Source organism: Panthera pardus, unplaced genomic scaffold (assembly GCF_024362965.1).
Source record: "Panthera pardus isolate Hobbes unplaced genomic scaffold, ASM2436296v1 HiC_scaffold_12, whole genome shotgun sequence".
In the NCBI taxonomy this organism is placed as follows: domain Eukaryota; kingdom Metazoa; phylum Chordata; class Mammalia; order Carnivora; family Felidae; genus Panthera; species Panthera pardus.
Window position 1 is genome coordinate 72662970 of NW_026526677.1, and position 5574 is coordinate 72668543.

General features: G+C 35.7%; 1 pseudogene; it reads left to right on the forward strand.

Annotated features, from left to right (window-relative positions):
* Positions 1-4690: 4690 nt before the first annotated feature.
* On the forward strand, positions 4691-4788 carry LOC128776321 (small nucleolar RNA SNORA72; annotated as a pseudogene).
* Positions 4789-5574: the final 786 nt, after the last annotated feature.

Consider the following 5574-nt stretch of genomic DNA (forward strand, 5'->3'; position numbering starts at 1 on the left):
GAAGAATGGAAAGAGCTTTCTAAGCAGAAGAAATCATCAAAGGATATATTAAGTGTACCTCTGATTTGCTTTGTAATATTTAATCTTTATCTTTCAGACACATAATAAAAGCTTATTCATCACCTTTTCTGCCTGGTCTCGAACTACAGTGAAGAAGATAGCCAAAGCTTGCCTTCATGGAGCTTACATTCTGGGAACAATGAAAAATGAACACGTAGACTGTGATAGCACCACGATACACAGAAACAACTTGTCGAGGTTGGCTAGAATGCTAAAGGAAACCTGATCTGAAGAGTGAGCATTTGTGTTGAAACCTACAAGATGGGACTGAGCCAAACCAGCAAAGAGCTGGATGAGGAGCGCTCACAGCAGGGGAAATAGCAATTGCAGAGTCATGAAGAGGGGCTTATTCAAGAAACAGAAAAAGGATCAATATGGCTGGGGTGTTGTGTGAGGTCTGAGAGAAGTTTGCAGCTTCTACTAAGAGCAAAGAAAGCCATTCAAGGAGTTTCAAGCAGGCTTATGGCACTTCCAGGAAGCAGAGGCATGGATACCCTCATTGCCCTCTCTCAACTTCTGCCTCCACCATTCCAGCAGAACAAAGGCTGTTTCAGGCAAAACCATGTACCCTGGTTGAAATTGTCCCTGTACTCCTGATTTATTTATGACCATGAATTCCCTCTATACTTAACTATATAACGGATACTAAGTTACATAACCTAAATGAAGTTAATTTCTTTAGTACTATTCCCTAAACCCTAAAAGAGTTACTGTTTTAACAACATGCCATATTTAGGACTCTTAAGGGTTCTGTTTTACTTATTAGAGATACGAAATATATGAAAATACCACATTATTAATTATCTCTCTCCTGCCAAACACGTTGTTCAGTAAACTGCCCTTTCTCAGTTAAAACAAAAACAAAAACAAAAAACACTGTTAATCTGGTTGATGGGAATGATTTTTTGTTCCTATTTTTCCTTCACTTCCCAGCAAACAACCATCACCTATTTATGCTATTTCTTCTTCCAAAATATATCACAAATCCCTCCTAGTCTTTTTATTTCTTCTGCAACCATGGTCCAAGCCATAATCTTCTCACACAGATTACTGCAAAAAGCCTCCATGTGGTTCTCTGCTTTCAGCTTTGACTTGCTCACCCATTCTCTACAAGTGGCCAAGGAATCTTAAGAAACACAAATTAAAAAACCATGCAATTCAGTAGTACAGTGAATACGTTTTATTGGTGTCCTTTGCCTAGAAAACTGCACTCTTCTTTGCCTGACTGACTCTCACTCGTCTTTTACAACTGAATTCAGATATTCCTCCTAGAATCCTGACTAGTACATTTCTCCTTTCTCACTAGACTGGGTTGAATATCTGTGTTCCTAAAGCATTCTATACTTCCCTCCATCAAGAGCACTTTATTTTCTCTACTGTGTTATGTGTAGACTGCCCTGCATGTCTGTTTTGGTCACTAGACTATGGGACAAGGTCTGTAGCTTTTATTTATATGTGTATCTTACTCCCTGACAAATAATTAGTGCTGAGTAAACAATGTTCTTTCATGGCACTCATGACTGATTGCATAAATACATGTGAATTGTGATGATATAGAAAGGTTTCATGAAGAAGGTGTTACCAGATTCCCCACTACCATTTATTAAAGAAGCAGTCCTTTCCCCAGTGTGTGTTCTTTAGCCCTTGTCAAAAATTAGTTGATTGTATCTTCTTGGGTTTATCTCTGGGCTTTCTGTCTGTTCCATGGGTCTATGTACTTGTTTTTATGTCACTGCCATACTTTCCTGATTGCTACAATTTTGTACTATATCTTGAAATAAGGTACCGTAATATCTCCCAAAGCATGCTGGGAAAACTGAATGTACACACGTGAAAGAATGAAACTTGAACACTGTCTTATACCACTCAGAAAAAAAAAAAAACCCTCAAAATGGATCAAAGACTTAAACATAAGGCCTGAAACTATAAAACTTCTAGAAGGAAAAAATATCCTAGACATTGGTCCTAGGTATTATTTCTTTGATAACACACTAAAAGCACAGGCTACAAAAATGAAAATAAACAAGTGGGACCACATTAAACTAAAGAACTCTGTACAGCAAAGGAAACAATAAATTGAAAAGGCAAATTACAGAATGGGGAAAAATATTCACAAACCATATATCTGATAAGAGTTAATATCCAAAATATATAGAGAACTCATACAACTCAACAGCAACAAAATAAAACAAAACAAAAAACAAACAATCCAATTGAAAAAACTGGGCAAAGGACCTGAATAGAGATTTTTTCAAAGAAGATATATGGATGGCTAATAAGTATATGAAAAGGTATTCAACATTACTAATCATCAGGGAAATGCAAATGAAAACCACAATGAGACATTGCCTCACACCTATAAAGAGGGCTACTATCAAAAAGACAAGAAAACAACTGATGGTGCGGATGAAGAGAAAAGGGAAATTTTACATACCATTGGAAGGGGGGGATATAAATTGGTACAGCCATTACGGAAAACAGTATGAAAGTTCCTCAAAAATATTAAAAATTGAACTACCTATGATCTAGTAATCCCACTCCACTCCTGGGTATATATCCAAAGGAGCTGAAATCACCATCTTCAAGAGATATATGCATTCCCATGTTTGATGTAGCATTACTCAAAATAGCTAAGATATGGAAACAACCTAAATGCCCTTCAGTGGATGACTGGATAAAGAAAATGTTATATGTACGTATGCATATATTTACATATTAAAAGATACACACACACACACACACACACACACACACATGCTTTATCCAAGTTACCTCCTGGAATAGTTTGGATGAGGCAAGGGAATATTCTGATCAAATAGTTTGGCCTCCTCTAAGCCGCACAGTTTTTGTAAGTTTGTATCATGATCTGGCCAAATTTCTGTGCTGTGGGATTTTAGCATCTTAAAGTAATTACCCTCAAAATGTGTTCTACAGAGTGATTTAAATACTCTTTAGAACAGCAACCAGTGCGCAAGAAATCCTCTGGATGGGTGACAGTTCAGCTTTTTCCATGAGAAATTGTGTATTTTAAGCCCTAATGATCAATGAGAAAATAATAAAGTTCTTGAAACTGAATATATGATCCATCCTTAGAGTAATGAGATTAACTTTGTGTCTCTAATAGAGATTATAAATTATTGTACCATATATATTTATTATCCCTAGAATTTGCTTCACCCTTAGGGAGAAGTACGGGCACTGATGATGCAGGATTGCATAAGCAGAAAGCATACATATCTTAATTAAAGACAGCATTAGATGTCTGACAATAGGTACCTATAGGAGTTTTACAAACACTCTCAAAGGAGAAAAATCTGGAAGTATGAATGTGTATATACATATGCACATACATTCACGTATATGTATCTATGAACATGTGTACATACATGCATAGACAGATGTGTGTATATGTACACATACATTTTATAATTTTTTCTCTTTTAATTTTGCTGTTATAGTAATAATATGTGTTCCTGATTTACAACTTCAAATAGTAGAAAGGGGTATAAGTAAGATTAAAATGCTTTCTGTTCTTCCCTCCACCCCACTTTCTAGCAGGGCACACTACCCTACTTCTGATATAAGTTTTTAAAAATTAATGTTATGTTTACAACCACAAACTTAAACATTATTACACCTTTTATCTTTTTGTGTCGCTATTATTTTGTCAGTTGGGTGCTATCACTAGGCATCTTTCCATTGTAGCTGAAATTTAGCACAGTTACATTACCTACGACCTCTATTTTCCTCTCTTTTCCATGCCTCATTTTTGTATAATTTTTTAAAGTTTATTTGTTTTTGAGTGAGAGAAAGAAAGAGACAGAGTGTGAATGGGGGAGGGGCAGAAACCTAGGGATACCTAGAATCCGAAGCAGGCTCCAGGCTCTGAGCTGTCAGCACAGAGCCCTATGCGGGGTCAGAACTCACAAACCATGAGATCATGACCTAAGCTGAAGTAGAACACTTAACCGACTGAGCCACCCAGGGGCCTATTGCTTTTACAATTTTTTGCCCTTCTTGGAGTTATTTTCTTAACTGTAAAACCATATACAGCTCTCCTTTTAGCCCATAATTTTCAAACAGTGTCTACTAATTCCTTGCTATGTAAGAAGAGGAAGTCAACTAACACATAGGTTCTCCCTTCTGCTTCTCCTGTGTCTGACTTTTATCAGTTATGACACAAAGTAGCCATTTTCAAGCTTCCATGATTTACAACATTCATGTTCTGTAACTAACGTTAACTGTCTTGAATATTTAGCCTACAATCCATTCTAAAGATAAGTAACTAATGAAAACAATATTATGAAAAGGTAAAATATATCTCTAAATAAACAATACTGTGATTTCACAAAAGAAATTCAATTCCATTTCATGAAATCTTGGCATTCAGGTAAGAGTTTACTACATGCCTAGCTAAAGAGAATTCTCTTCTCTTATACTTAAGTATTTGCTCAAAATTATGCCACCTTTCAGCTTATTTCATATTAGATACAAAATTTTATTATTTTTTAGTTTTTTTTTTTGAATTTTAATGTTTCCAGGGTTCTCTTTGTTTCTTGTTGATAAAGGAGACAAATGAAGATCTTTATTTTTCTAATCACCTAATCTATTGAGTAAACCTACTTTATTCCTGCAAATATTTTTGCTGTTCTGATTTTGTAATAATCAGGGCAGGCTAAATATTCACTATATTAAGACCATGAATGTGGGGGCGCTTGGGTGGCTCAGTCAGTTGTGCATCCGACTTCAGCTCAAGTCATGATTTCACGGTCCATGAGTCTCACATGTGCCCCACATTGGGCTTTGTGCTGACAGAGCCTGGAGCCTGTTTCAGATTCTATGTCTCCCTCTCTCTCTGCCCCTCCCCCACTCACGCTCTGTCTCTCTCTCAAAAATAAATAAACATTAAAAAAAAAAAAAAGACCATGAATGTGTCCCCAGACCTACTTCTTTCCCTAGTCTGATTTTTTAATGCTGGTGATAAACCAAGTCTATTTTTATGATGCATCTTATGTGGGAAATATCTGTGACTCTAGGTATCTGATCATTCTTGAGAAATGACAGCACAGTTAATGCAATACATTTTTTTCAGATAACCACTGCTAATTTAATGATTATCAATTGCCATTAAATGAATTGTGGAAAATTAAAAAAAAAAAACCCTCTCTTCTTGTAGACAAACTTTACGAATTCACTTTTTGGTCTAGTTTGGATCTATTGCTTTCTAGGCCTGCCTGCACATTGTCATCTCCGGTTTTCAATATTTAGTCTTCTACTTTAGTTCCTACTGACCTTGTATTAAATATCTTTTTATATCATGGATGCATTTACCATTTTGTTCAAATATATATTCAAGAAAATTTTTTGAAATAAGTACCTATGAGATATAAAATACCTGAGTCTGTTTAAATTTTATTATTATTATTTTTTTAACTGACAACTGTATGGATTTGGAATTACGAGTTGAAGATCATTTAACTCTGGAGGCTCCTGGGTGGTTCAGTTGGTTAAGTG